At 41.9% G+C, this 13281-nt stretch overlaps 1 protein-coding gene across 2 annotated transcripts in view; it reads right to left on the bottom strand.

Moving 5' to 3' along the window:
• GRID1 (glutamate ionotropic receptor delta type subunit 1) overlaps positions 1-13281 on the bottom strand; it is a 754440-nt gene that overhangs the window by 281361 nt on the left and 459798 nt on the right. The gene's annotated exons all lie outside the window — the stretch shown is intronic.

Raw genomic sequence — 13281 nt, forward strand, 5'->3', positions numbered from 1 at the left:
TAAAGCTATTTTTAAAACTCCCCAAGTGACAGCACATCCTTTCCCAAGCATTTTTTCTGTCAAAACCCTGCAAAATGACAATGTACTTGTTGGGAACAATCGACTCATGTCTAATATATATATACAAAGCCTTTTTCCACAGCAATGGTAGGGGTCTTGCTTGAGCTCTTCTGTCTGCTGGGGGTTTGAAGTTAATTTCAAATTGCAGATAATCCAGAATGACTCCTAAAATCTTTGCCTAGCTATAGTTTAGTGACCCAGGCACAAATATTTCATACTAATGAAACCATAAACTCTCTGAGGATGAGGATGGCAATGATCCAATTTCGTGAACATTGTGAAAGTCTCACAGGTGTCCAATACATGTTCAACAAATGAATGACAGTTTGCCATGAAATGAAAGCTAATTTTTAGTGGCAATCATAGTGCATTATGTCAGCTGCATGTTTGAAGCCTGTGTGTTATAAAATCTTTACTATAATAAAAATTTTAATGAATTACCTGGTAGCAAAAACAGAATATGAAGGAAGGAGCTCAGGAGCATTGAAGAAACTTATAAAAATAGTAACAAGATAATATATTTGTTTTTATTGCTTTTTGTTACTTTTGTTAACATCAGTAAACATCTAGTGTTATGTGGATAGTGTGATGGGATTGCCTTTGTCTGTGAGAAATAGCAGAAAATGTACTAATATACTATAAAATCCTTTTGTTAAAAAAAATACGATACTTAAGAATCACAGACTGAGCTCTCTGGCTCTCTAGAGTATTGGGAAGAGGACAGGTAATGGAGGAAATGAATAGCTATTCCAAAAAGGAGACTCAGTGGTAATTTGAGCTGAGTTGTAAAAGATGCATAAGCGTTTGAATGGAAGAGAAAGGAAGAGCCAGAGTTCCACCAAAACCAAAACACTGTTATAAATACTGCAATTCAGGTTTATCCAGACAGCGTTGAATCAGTGTTCCCACCCCCTATTCCCCTTCATAAAGGCATGTATCGACCAGTTGATGAAACTGATTAAGTTCCAAAGATAAATGGTCCCAAAGGACATTCATTATTTGTTAACTTTAAAAAAAAGCTACCTTTTATAAGTCCTTGTTATTTCCCAGACCCTATGCCTCGTGTCTCTTTTGGTGAGCTGTTTCATTAATATTCACAGCTTCTTATGAAGTGACTCTAAGGAAACCTACCAAGTAGATGAGGAAAATAAGGCTCAGGGAAGTAACATAACTTTGCCAAAGTCGTGCTGTCTTTATGAGAGGCACAAAGAGTGAGGACACAGTTTGATTCATTGCCTAGATTCATCTAAATTCCAGCACTTAAAACTCTATTTGGGAGGGCTGGAGAGATAGTACAATGGGCAGGGTCCTTGCCCTGAGACTCCATATGGTCTCCCCAACCTTTTCAGGACTGGTCCCTGAGCAGAGAACCAAGAATAATCCCTGACCACTTCTGGGTGTGCCCCCCCAAAAAAACAAAAAGAAACCCCTTTATTTTAATCTTGACGAATCTCCAGTCCTTTCATTCTCTTCATTTCAAACTCATGCATCCTTTAAGATTTGGCTCAAATTCCCACTGAATCTCCTTTTGCAACACACATTGATGTCTTCCATCACCTGTCTTTTTTTCACTATTAGGTGAAACTGCAAGGATCTCCCATTTGTATTTTAGAAATACTGAAGAAGTATATTATATAGTAATTATTTCTCCATATATATGTAAAAATAAATGCTAAATATCACAGGTTTCTTTGGGACTGAAAAAAGGAAAACAGATGTATTCTGATTGATGAATGGAAGTATATTTCCAGTGAATAGGACTTACTAGTTTTAGATATTACTAAAATAACATGTGTTGGCTTGTTTGTGTGGGTTCTTGCAAGGTAATTTCACTTTTTCCATAAAAAATTTTAAAACATGGGGGGTGGGAGGGATGCTGGGACCCGTGGTGGTGGAGGATGGGCACTGATGGAGGGATAGGTACTTGATCATTGTATAACTGAAACCCAAGCACAAAAATTTATAAGTCTATAACTGTACCTCATGGTGTTTCACTAATAAAAAAAATAAAAAAAAATTTAAAACAACCTACTAATATTCGAACTCGGGTCGGCCATGTTGGCCGCTTGTAAGGCGAACGCCCTACCCGCTGGGCTGGAGCGATAGCACAGCGGGTAGGGCGTTCGCCTTACACGCGGCCAACATGGCCGACCCGAGTTCGATTCCTCCGCCCCTCTCGGAGAGCCCGGCAAGCTACCGAGAGTATTCGATATGCCAGACACAGTAACAACAAAGTCTCCAATGGAGACGTTACTGGGCCCGCTCGAGCAAATCGACGATCAACGGGAGGGCCTTTACCTTTACCTTTACCTTTACTAATATTCAAGATGGCAAGAGTTAAATATAATAAATTATAAATTTTATTGTATTACCACTTCCATATTGGAGTGGAGCACATAAATTCAATCATGTGTGATTCAATCACGTGTTTGAATTATGTATTCAATCATGTATTTGATCATGCTGTAATTCCATCATGTATTTGGCATTTCTTTTTTAAAAAAAACTTTTTTTATTGAATCACTGTGAGATATACCCTTACAAAGTTGTTCATTATTGGATTTCAGTCATACAGTATTTCACCACCCGTCCTTCCACCAGTGTACATTTCCCAGCGCCAGTGTCCCCAGGTTCCTTCCCATCACCCACACCCCACACCCCCTTCCTGCCTCTATGGCAGGTGCTTTTATTTTCTGTCTGTCTCTGTTTGTTTGTCTGTCTGTCTGTCTCTCCCTGTCTCTCTCTGTCTCTCTCTGTCTCTCTCTCCTTTTGGGCATTTTGGTTTACAATATTGATACTGAAAGGTTATCAAAAATATCCTTTTACCTACTTTTAAACCTCAGATCTTGTTCAGCATTATAATTCCCAGATATTATTGTCATAGTGGTTTCTTCTATCTTACCTACCCTTAGTCCCCCACACACTTGTAGTCAGTCCTCTTAATCGCTGGTTTCCATGGCCATCGATATTAGTCTTCTGCCAGTAGCATTTTTAAGTCTAATTGTGGTAGTGTAGGCCCCTTGCTTATGGTGATGTGAGATCTCATGTTCTAGATACATGGATACTTCACCCTTTACACTATCTCTGTATTTCTTGCAGACTTTCTCTTCCTGCTTCCCTCTTCCATTTCCTTCTTTCTTTGACATCATTATTTCTGTGATCTAGAGCCATTATCCCCCTCAGTCCCACCTTTGTTATGCTATTCTAGACACCACAGATTAGTGAGAGCATCCACTGTTTGACCTTGTCCTTCTAACTTTATTAACATAAGACCACTCATTTCCATTCAAGTTGAAACAAACTTCATGTTCAGCACTCAGGGATCTCTCCTACCTGTGCTCAAGAGACCATATGAAGTGCCAAGAATAGAACCAGAGTCAGTTGCATGCAAGGTAAGCGCCTTATCCACTGTACAATATTGCCAGCCTTTAATAAGATTTTTTTCTCATTTTTTCTATTCTTTTTTTAAAATTTTTATTAGTGAGACACCATGAGGTACAGTTGTAGACTTACAAATTTTGTGCTTGGGTTTCAATTATACAATGATCAAATACCCATCCCTCCACCAGTGCCAGTATCCCTCCCACCCCCATCCCCCCCATCCCCCTCTGCCTCTGTGGCAGGGCATTCCCCTTTGTTCTCTCTCTTCTTTTGGGTGTTGTGGTTTGCAAACGAGGCAATGGGTGACAATCATGTTTGGTCTATAGTCTACTTTCAGCATGCTTCTACCATCCTGGGAGGATCCTCCCAACACCCTTTATTTGGTGCTCCCTTCTCTATCTGAGCTCCCTTTTCCCCTAGCATGTGTGGCTAGCCTCCAAGCCATGGAGCAAAATTCCTGGTATTAATCTCAGCCATTCTTGGGTGTTAGTCTCCTATTTTGTTACTTTATGTTCCCCAGATGAAGTATTTGGCATTTCTTTAGTATTGAGAGTGAATATAAAGGTAAGAGAGGGAAAGAGTAGCACTTGAGTATTTATTTATTATATCTGGAGTCGCTGATACATTACCTCAGATTCTGACTCTATCACTTACTGTTTATGACATGAAAAGTCAATTCATCTTCCTGAGCCTCATTTTCTTGTCTGTATAATTAAATACTACAAGCTAAAGTACCAGGATATTTGGTCCCCCAACTCCTTCTTGCCATTCATACCTAGATTATCATATCCTCATGGGAGCAGCACTACACACAATGGTGTCTCCTCTTGGACACAGTTTTTCAACTTGAGTTTCAGAACCCTCTACTAGTCATCTCAGTAATCACATCTAAGCCATTCAATGAAAAAGTAAAGAAGTGCTAGAGTGGAATACAATAGATTGACCCAAGTATCAATGGCCTTAAGAAGACTACTTAACTAAGTAAAAGATAAGTAAACAAGGGCCAGAAGGACTGGTTCATGGTAGGAAGCTTGCCAAGAAATGGGACAGGGAAGGCAGTTAAGATAGAGAAAGGACCACTATGACAATGATAATTGGGAATGATCACTCTTGACAAGAACTGAGTGCTGAAAGGTGGTAAATTGATATGCATGATATCTTTTCAGTAACAACACTGCAAACAACTGTGCCTAAAAGGAAAATGAAAGAGAGAGAGAGAGAGAGAGAGAGATGTGTGTCTGCCCTACAGGCAGGCTACATGGGTGGGCAAGGGGGGCAGGAGGGAGGAAAACTGGGGACATTGGGGACATTGGTGGTGGGAAATGTGCACTGGTTAAAGGATGATTTTGGAGCACTTTGTGATTGAAACTCAATCATGGATAACTTTGTAACTATATCTCACAGAGTCTAAATATATAAATAAATGAATAGATTATACATAAAAAGGGAAAAGATACATTATTCTAACATTATTCAAAAGAATCTTTAATAGCTGTTGTAATATCAGATTAAACATTTTTGGAGCTGAGAGCATTCAGAACAAAGAGAAAAACACTCATGTTACAATGGTAACAGATCAATTAATCGAGAGGGCATAATAATATTCAACATTTATGCCTCTTATGATAAAACTTCAAAATATATTAGGCAACAACTAATAAAACTGCAAGGGAAAACCATTAAAGTTGAATATTTTGATACCTTTCTATCAGTAATTGATTCGGAGGACAAAAAAAATCATCAAGGATATAAAAGACATAGACAACACTTTCACCTAAATTGACCCAACTGACATTTATAGAATATTCCACACAACAACAAACTGCAACCTTTTCAAGTACACACAACATGTATTAAGAAAAATAATACCAGACTATCAATAAACCTCAATACATTTTAAAGTATTCAAATATTATAAATTGTTTTATGACAGCAGAATTAAATTTTAAATTAAGGTAAAAAGGTAAAGGCCCTCCCATTGATCATCGATTTGCTTGAGCGGGCCCAGTAACGTCTCCATTGGAGACTTTCTTGTTACTGTGTCTGGCATATCAAATACTCTCGGTAGCTGGCCGGGCTCTCCGAGAGGGGCGGAGGAATCGAACTCGGGTCGGCCATGTTGGCTGCATGCAAGGCGAACGCCCTACCCGCTGTGCTATTGCTCCAGCCCATTTTAAATTAATAAGAAAAAATCTCTAAAAATTCCCAAATATGCTGTTGGAAAGATAGTATAGCTATTTGGGTGCAGGTCAACCCTTTGGCTCTCCAGCATTAGATGGTCCTGAATATCACTGAGTAAACTCCTGGAGGTCCCAGAGTACCTCCAGAGTGACCATAGAATCTGAGTAGCACTTCATTCTTGAACCCTTATATTGAGCTTTTGGACCAGCTGGCTAAGAATTAGGAGAAGGGAGCTGAAGGTTCCTGAACACCACTAGAAGAATTACCTCTTTTGAAAGGAGACAGGGGTGGGGGGAGGGAAGATAAAGTGGGGAAAGGGGGGAGGGAGTGAGAGACAGGGAGAGAGAAAAAAATACAAACAAAAACCAAAATATTTGAAATCTAAATAGCATACTTCTTAATAGCCCCTAGGGCAAAGTAAAAATCAAAAAGTAACATAGGGGCCACAGAGATAGTACAGGGGTTGTGGAACATGACTTGCATATAACCTGTCTCCCTTCTATCTTCAGTACCACAACAGCCCCAAGCACTGTTGGGTGCAGCTCTCGAGGCCCCAAGCACCATGGGGATGGTTCTGATGACCCCCTGTCCCCTGAACTCAGGACCTGAGTTGCACTGCCTCCTTGGACACTAGCACTGAACCACAGACCAGAATGGTCACCTGTGACTCTGAGTGGCTCCAGACCACATTTTCTAGGCATTTCTTGGTAGTGCCCTCCCAACCCCCACAAAAAGATAACAGAGCATTTTGAAGCAATAACAATGAAAACACAACAAAACCACATTTGATGGGTACCATTAAATCAATTAGAGTGGAAGTAAAAAGCAATAAAAAAAATAAGTAAAAGTCTTAAATCAATTAGCTCAACTTCCTTCCTAAGGAAGAATCATTTATGGTGAATAACAACATGAAAACATCCTCAGTGTCATTAGTCACTAAGGAAGTGAAAATTATGATCATAATGAGTCACCATTGTACACCACTAAATGGCTAAGATCAAAAACCCTGGCCATTCCAAGTCCTTGGGACAATGTGGTACAACTTAAAGTCTTTTAAAGTACAACTTGGAAGAAAGGAGGAAAGGGGACAGGGAGAGAGGGAGGGAGAGAAGTTACTGGTGTTTTACTAATAAAAAAAATTTAGACACACATATATGTACTAGCACCCAGAAACTCCACTTTTTACACACATGCTCAAGAAAAACAAAATCAGACAAAGTCTACACAGAGACTTGTATACAAATATTCATTGCAGCCTTATTTTTAATCAGAAAAGATCCAGAAGAATCCAAATGTCAGTCAATAAATAATGGATATTGAATTTTATGGTGTCTCTATTATCAAAAACATATCAGTAAAAATGAAAAATTACTATACTTTGTAATATGAATGAACCTAACCTCAGAACAATGATTTGGAGGGTAATACCCAAACCATAATAAAAATGAAAAAGTATGTGCACATATTGTATGATTCCATTTATAGAAGATTCTATAAAACAAAGTAATCAATATGGCCAGAAATAGTAGATGCCTAGGGAGTGGGAGAAGTTAGGGCCACAAAGACACTCTGGGTAACAGACATGTTTACTATCTTCATTGCAGTTATGATTTCATTGGTAAATACATGTCAAGTATATATATTGTATGTGTTCATTCACTATTAATTTAGCCTCAATAAGGATGTTTCATAAGGAAGTGAAAAAATCAACAAAGTGATGCTCAAAATGAGTGTCTCTGACAAATGATAACTCCTAGTGTTGGTCTGGGCTCTCAGTTTGGACTGCAGAGATAGGTACCATGTGGTCCAGGTCCTCAGGGATTCCTCAGTGGGGCTTGTGAAAAAAACAAATGAATCTGTCACAACAAACGTAATTGTTTTTTAGTTCCACCAAATTACATTTGCAGACAGTGAATGGTACAGGGACTTAATAACCCAACAGAATTGGAATCTTTACAATGAAAGGAAGGGGAAAAATGAAAAATTTTTCTGTTCTAGGTTTCTCTATGTTCCAAATAGAGATTTCCTAAAGCTATTAAACTCAACATTCAAATCAATGCCTGGTCTTCCTCTTGTATTCTCTAATCAGTGCCTTAGCATAGGGCTAATGACTAAAGTCCTCGAGGTGAGTAGTGGAAGTACCTTTGTGCAATGTTCATCAGCGGTGAACTAACAGAAGCGGTAATGGTCACAGACAGAAGACAAATCTTCTGTGGAGAGTGAAGAGGTGAAGATATCGGGATGACCCCGTCTTGGGGTGTTGGGAATCTTTTAGGATAACATCATAATAGACTTCGGGACATGAGAGCAGAGAAGGCTCTGAAGGCAGCACATGAACAGCCTGAAGGTGAATGTGTACTAAGTCCCACTCTATCGGTTCTGACACTCCAGCCCCTTCATGGACCTATTCCAGTGCAGAGGTGACCTGTGGAGAAGCATGAGTGCTCGAGGCCAAAACAGGTGGAAGACGGTGCTCACTGCTTCATCCTTGGAAAGCACGGCATGGATTAGAGACCCAAGATGCCTACAGGAGACGACTGTTTCTTGCTGTTTCATTCTAAGTTATCCACCCTTTGGGATCACGGAGTTCTTTTTACACCAAGCACCTACAAATTAGCAGAACATTTGTTCCCCAGCACAATTTGAAGACTGTGAGTTGAAGCCGAGCTAACCTCATCCCTCTCTAGCCTCCTGTTATCACACATGCGCCTTGAGAAACAGCTTGTACCCACCCAATGAAACTCATACTGCAGATGTAAAGCAAAAGAGAGGGGTGCAAAATAAAGGGGGTGCCGGAAATTATTGTTCAGAGAGCAAGATCACAGCTCGCTGTGAATTTATGTAATATCTGCATGGTGAAAAATCCCTTTTCCAAAGTCAAGGTAAGGAATAATCAGACACAGCAGTAGGAGGCTGAACCCAGGCGGTGCCTCCAGGCATGATTCTCTCATGCTGGAGACTCTAGGGAGCTGGATAGAAAGTTTGTCCAGTGGCTGGAGCGATAGCATAGTGGGTAGGGCGTTTGCCTTGCACGCGGCTGACCCAGGTTCAATTCCCAGTATTTCATATGGTCCCCCGTGCACTGCCAGGAGTGATTCCTGAGGGAAGAGCCAGGAGTAACCCCTGTGCATCGCTGGGTGTGACCCAAAAAGGAAAAAAAAAAAGTATGCCTAGCTCTCACACATATACTCTTCAAGTCTGTGGGTCAAGTTCTCATCACAACACAGCTGGGGTGGGGAGTACAGGGTGACAGGAGAAATAATGAAGACCTTTGGGTAGTAGTGGTCTTCAGCAGGCCCCTGCAGAAAAGTCAAGTGCTTAACAGTGTTTCAGGAAGAACATGCCAGGCCAAAAGCAACAAACAAACAAATGAACAAACAAAAAACCTGGTAGAGTGGGGGAGGAAGCCAGGGAAGGAAACAAGAAACAAAGAAAACAAGATGTGACCCATATGATTTTAAGCACAAGCCATGGAGAAATGAGAAGAGTGGGAGCTAAATGAAGGTGCACTTAACTAATCTGTGATGGGCTCTGCAAAGGGGAGCCTAATGAGGGGAGCTAAGGTGGCCTCTTCTTTACTAAGGAGGCACTAGAAGGGTAAGTACTCTGGTGAGAGTTGAAGTAGGATCAAGTAAGAAAAAGGTTAGGAGGACGTGAAGAATGCAGTGAGCTGGAGGTGGACATGAGTTTTCCATGAGGATGAGTCAAGAGCCATCTGGATCTCTGGATCTCTGGATCTGAAGCTCAAAGCAAGGTCTGGAGTGCACAAGGGACACTGGGGCATGGACCTATGCCGGTGAAGAAGCAGAAGGACCTGCCACCTGTGCCTCCTCCCTCCTTAGTACCCATCACCTTCCATGTCCTGGCTGAGCTGCAGGTCACAGATTAGAGCCTCAGTCACTGAGTAAACCTAAGTGTGGCAGTTGTGTGTACTTCTGCATCACTTGCTAAGTGTCTTGAACCATTTCTATCAAAGCTCGCTTTGCTACTGTTATCTGGAAGAACAGGTCTAACAATGGGAGCTGTCAAGAAACAAATACAACATGGGAGGGAGGGAGGGAGGGAGGGAGGGAGGGAGGGAGAAAGGAGGAAATGGGGAGGGGGAGGACAGGAGAGGGGGGGAAGGATAGAAGAAAAGTGCCTGATATAGAGCCATAGAGGCCATTAAGGCAGGCAGTGGGGCAGGAGGGGGGGCAGGGAAACTGAGGCAATTGTTGGTGCGAAATAGACACTGGTGGAGGGATGAGTGTTGGATCATTTATGACTGAAACCTGATTGTGAACAGCTTTATAAGTATGTATATCATGGTGAATCAATTTAAAAAAAAAACAAATTTTTTAAATAAATAAATAATAAAAGTAATTTTGAATATGGAAAAAAGAGAAAGAAGTACAATGCTTCCACTTTGATCTGCAGTTGGTTCTGGAAGAGACTAGAATATGTATATATGAACCTCTTCACCTCTCCCTAAATCCCAAAATGCCTGATCATGTGATACCTATTTCCTGCCTGGACTCATACAGGGAGGGCATTCTGTTTTGCCTCTTGGATTCCGGACTACACTCAGGACACTTGGGCTAGACTGTCTCACCTGGCATCTTCTTAAGACCTTGTGGATAAGAGGTTATCCAGTTCAGCTGAAGAGGCAGGGAAACCACCCAGCTCATCTCCTGAGCCAAGTGGCTGGTCCTGAACTAGCATCATCTGATGAACAGCCCAGAGTGGGCCCCTCATCCCTCAAACTTCGGCCTTCTTTCTCACCTCTGTCTTTTCTAAGAGAAAGACTTGGAAGTGTTCATCAAAACAGCATTCTTTGCCCTGGGTGCATCCACCTGTCTTCTTCTCAACCTTCTGAAATGTCAATTATGTGCTGGGGATATAGGAAATCTGGGTTGTCTAGAGAAATGCATGGCTCAGCAATTATCTTCACTAATGGTCCATTTTAGTTTCCACACATTATCTGGGAACTACCTACCTTCCTATAAGTGAATGTGTAACTCATTCAATTGATGAGAATACAGTTTATGTCCCAAACCACATCTGCTTTCCAGTGTCCCCACAGAGCATCCCAAAAACTTGTAGAAACTCTCAGTGAGAATCACAGACTCATGAGTCTTTCTCTGCATCCTATAATTCCTTCGCTGGATAAAACAGCCTGTAATATGCAACACCAATGTTCAACATGGAAGGGGTGGATGGATTAAGGAAACCATTTAATTAAAAAAAGAAAGCAAACAAAAACTTGTGTCCTGAATATTTATATTGAACCCAGAAAAATACATTAAGACAGATAAATACAGAGAGGAAAATTGAAGGGCCAAATCTTTGAGAAATGAGAGAAGTGGGCTGGGGACTGAGGGTTGGAAGAGGGCCTTCTAGGGGAATGACTCAGAGGAAAGAGTCAAAGACTGAGCTCCTCTGAAGGACCCCAGTTCCTCCAGAGAATCAGAAAGCTGCTCAGGTAGCAGAACAAATGCCCTGGATAGCCAAAAAGTTCTGGAGATTATATAGGAGTCAAATATCTGGCCCTTCCCCTTATCACTTGGTACTCTTACCATCACCAATGAAACACAGAACATAACTGGGAAACTTTGTGGCTCTGCATTTGGATAAAGTCTGGAATAACTGAACTTCTATAACAATAGGACTTATATTTCCATTAACTCATAAATGGTAGCTATTGTCCCTGTATCCTAGAAAGGAAGAATCTCACTACAAAGTAAGCAAGAAAGCTGGGATCACTTCTGTAGATGACACACTTAGTCCAGAGACCTTCACATTGAGAGCATGCTGGCTCTGACTGCTCACTGACCACAGGGGGACACAGCCCTTCTACCCAGGAAGGCTGGTCATGTGTAGTTCGGAGAGGTGTGTCCACACCTGACTCCTTCTGGTGGCATGAGAGAGTCCTGTGTTCCAGGTACCCAGGGGATGTCCAGAGGGTTTCTCACACAGACCACAGATCAGTCTGAAATGAACCCTGCCAATGAAGAGGAAGTCAGGTGTGTGTGGGGGAGGGGCAGGCGGGGAGGGGGGGGAAGAGGGTGGTAAGCAAAATATCCGGGAAGTGAGTTGGGATGCAGGAGAAAAAGGAAGCAAGGGAGCAATATAAAAATGAAACTTACTGGAGCCAAGTGATAATACAGCAATTAGGTTGCCTACCTACCATGTACCTGATCTAAGTTCAATTCCCAGCACTGCAAGCTCCCTGAACATCATGGGATGTGGCCCAGCTGGGAGGTGAAGGTCATCCAGGGTACCACAGGACCTGAGCAGCATCACATCCTCAGGTCATTAAGCTGAACCGCCAAGCTGGCTAAGAATTGCCAATGGGGCTCCAGGCCTCCTGAGCACTGCTTGGAGCCCCTCCACATTCACCAAAAAAATGAGGCACTTATTGAAGACTGGCAACAGAGAAGCACTTTCCAGACACTGTGATCAGTTGCCAAAAACTGGTGCAGCACCAGGCATTTTCCTTAAGAGGCATGCGGACTGTGTCCTTTCTCTGAACCAAAGGACATGGTCTTTGAAGGACATGGAGAAGATCAAAACTTCCCAAGAAGCAAGGGAAACGCTCCCAGACTAACACAATGAGTCCACTATGTCCCTTCTCTTAACACACAGCATGAACTTCTGTAATCCAAGATTGCAGTTAATGTGCATGTCTCCTAGCTGGCCTGTATGTGTTGACATGAAGTTAATAAGATGTAAATTTATGGAGGAGAACCTTGGAAAATAAGCCTTTCTAGTAGTTATTATCAATATCAGCTGTAAAATTATTAAAATAAGCCATTATTGGCTAGCAAAAAGATAAGGAAGAAATACACATGATAAAAAATATATATATAATCTATGGGGCTGGAGTGATAGCACAGTGGGTTGGACATTTGCCCTGCATGTGGGCAATCCAGGTTCAATTCCCAGCATCCCATATGGTCCCCTGAGCACCACCAGGAATGATTCCAAAGTGAAGAACCAGGAGTGATCCCTAGGTATGCATAATAAACATAAGAAATGTGCTAGGTATATATAATAAACCTTGCATCTTCCACAAGGAGGCCATCAGAAATTGATTGGTAAGTTTAGGAGCAGCTGAAGGACATACCCCTGATGAACACTATACACCAGGAAATACATCTCCGGCCAGACTTCTTCACTGAACACTGGGATCACACAGGTCACCTGGGTCAGCCCTGCATGAATGGATGAGGTATTGGGGTACTCTGGGAAGGCTGGGGCATGGTGACAGGCCACACAGATAGAATGCAGGCAGCACTAAGGAGGTCAGGGCCACTCAAGGCAGTGACAGGAGCAGGCCAGGCAGGTCACGGTGAAGAAACATAGTCAGCACTATCCTACAAATGGACTCCCACATACATACCACATACCCACATACATTCTCTCAGTCACACAGCACATACACACACCTTCTGCCTCCTGAAAAGAATGTCACCTCCATGGCAGCCTCATCCCCCCTATCCCTTCTATAACCCATTTTCTCACCTACCCTAATCTCTTCTACCTTTGACCCTGACTGGCTGCCTCATTTCATCCCACACAGACAGTGCCTGACACAGCTTCCCTTCATTTTTTTTTTTACTTCCTTATGGGACTCTGGCCTCTTGTCCTCTCCTGGTTCCACCCTGTTCCACACAAGCA

Source organism: Sorex fumeus, unplaced genomic scaffold (genome assembly GCF_029834395.1).
Source record: "Sorex fumeus unplaced genomic scaffold, SorFum_2.1 ptg000078l, whole genome shotgun sequence".
In the NCBI taxonomy this organism is placed as follows: Eukaryota; Metazoa; Chordata; class Mammalia; order Eulipotyphla; family Soricidae; genus Sorex; species Sorex fumeus.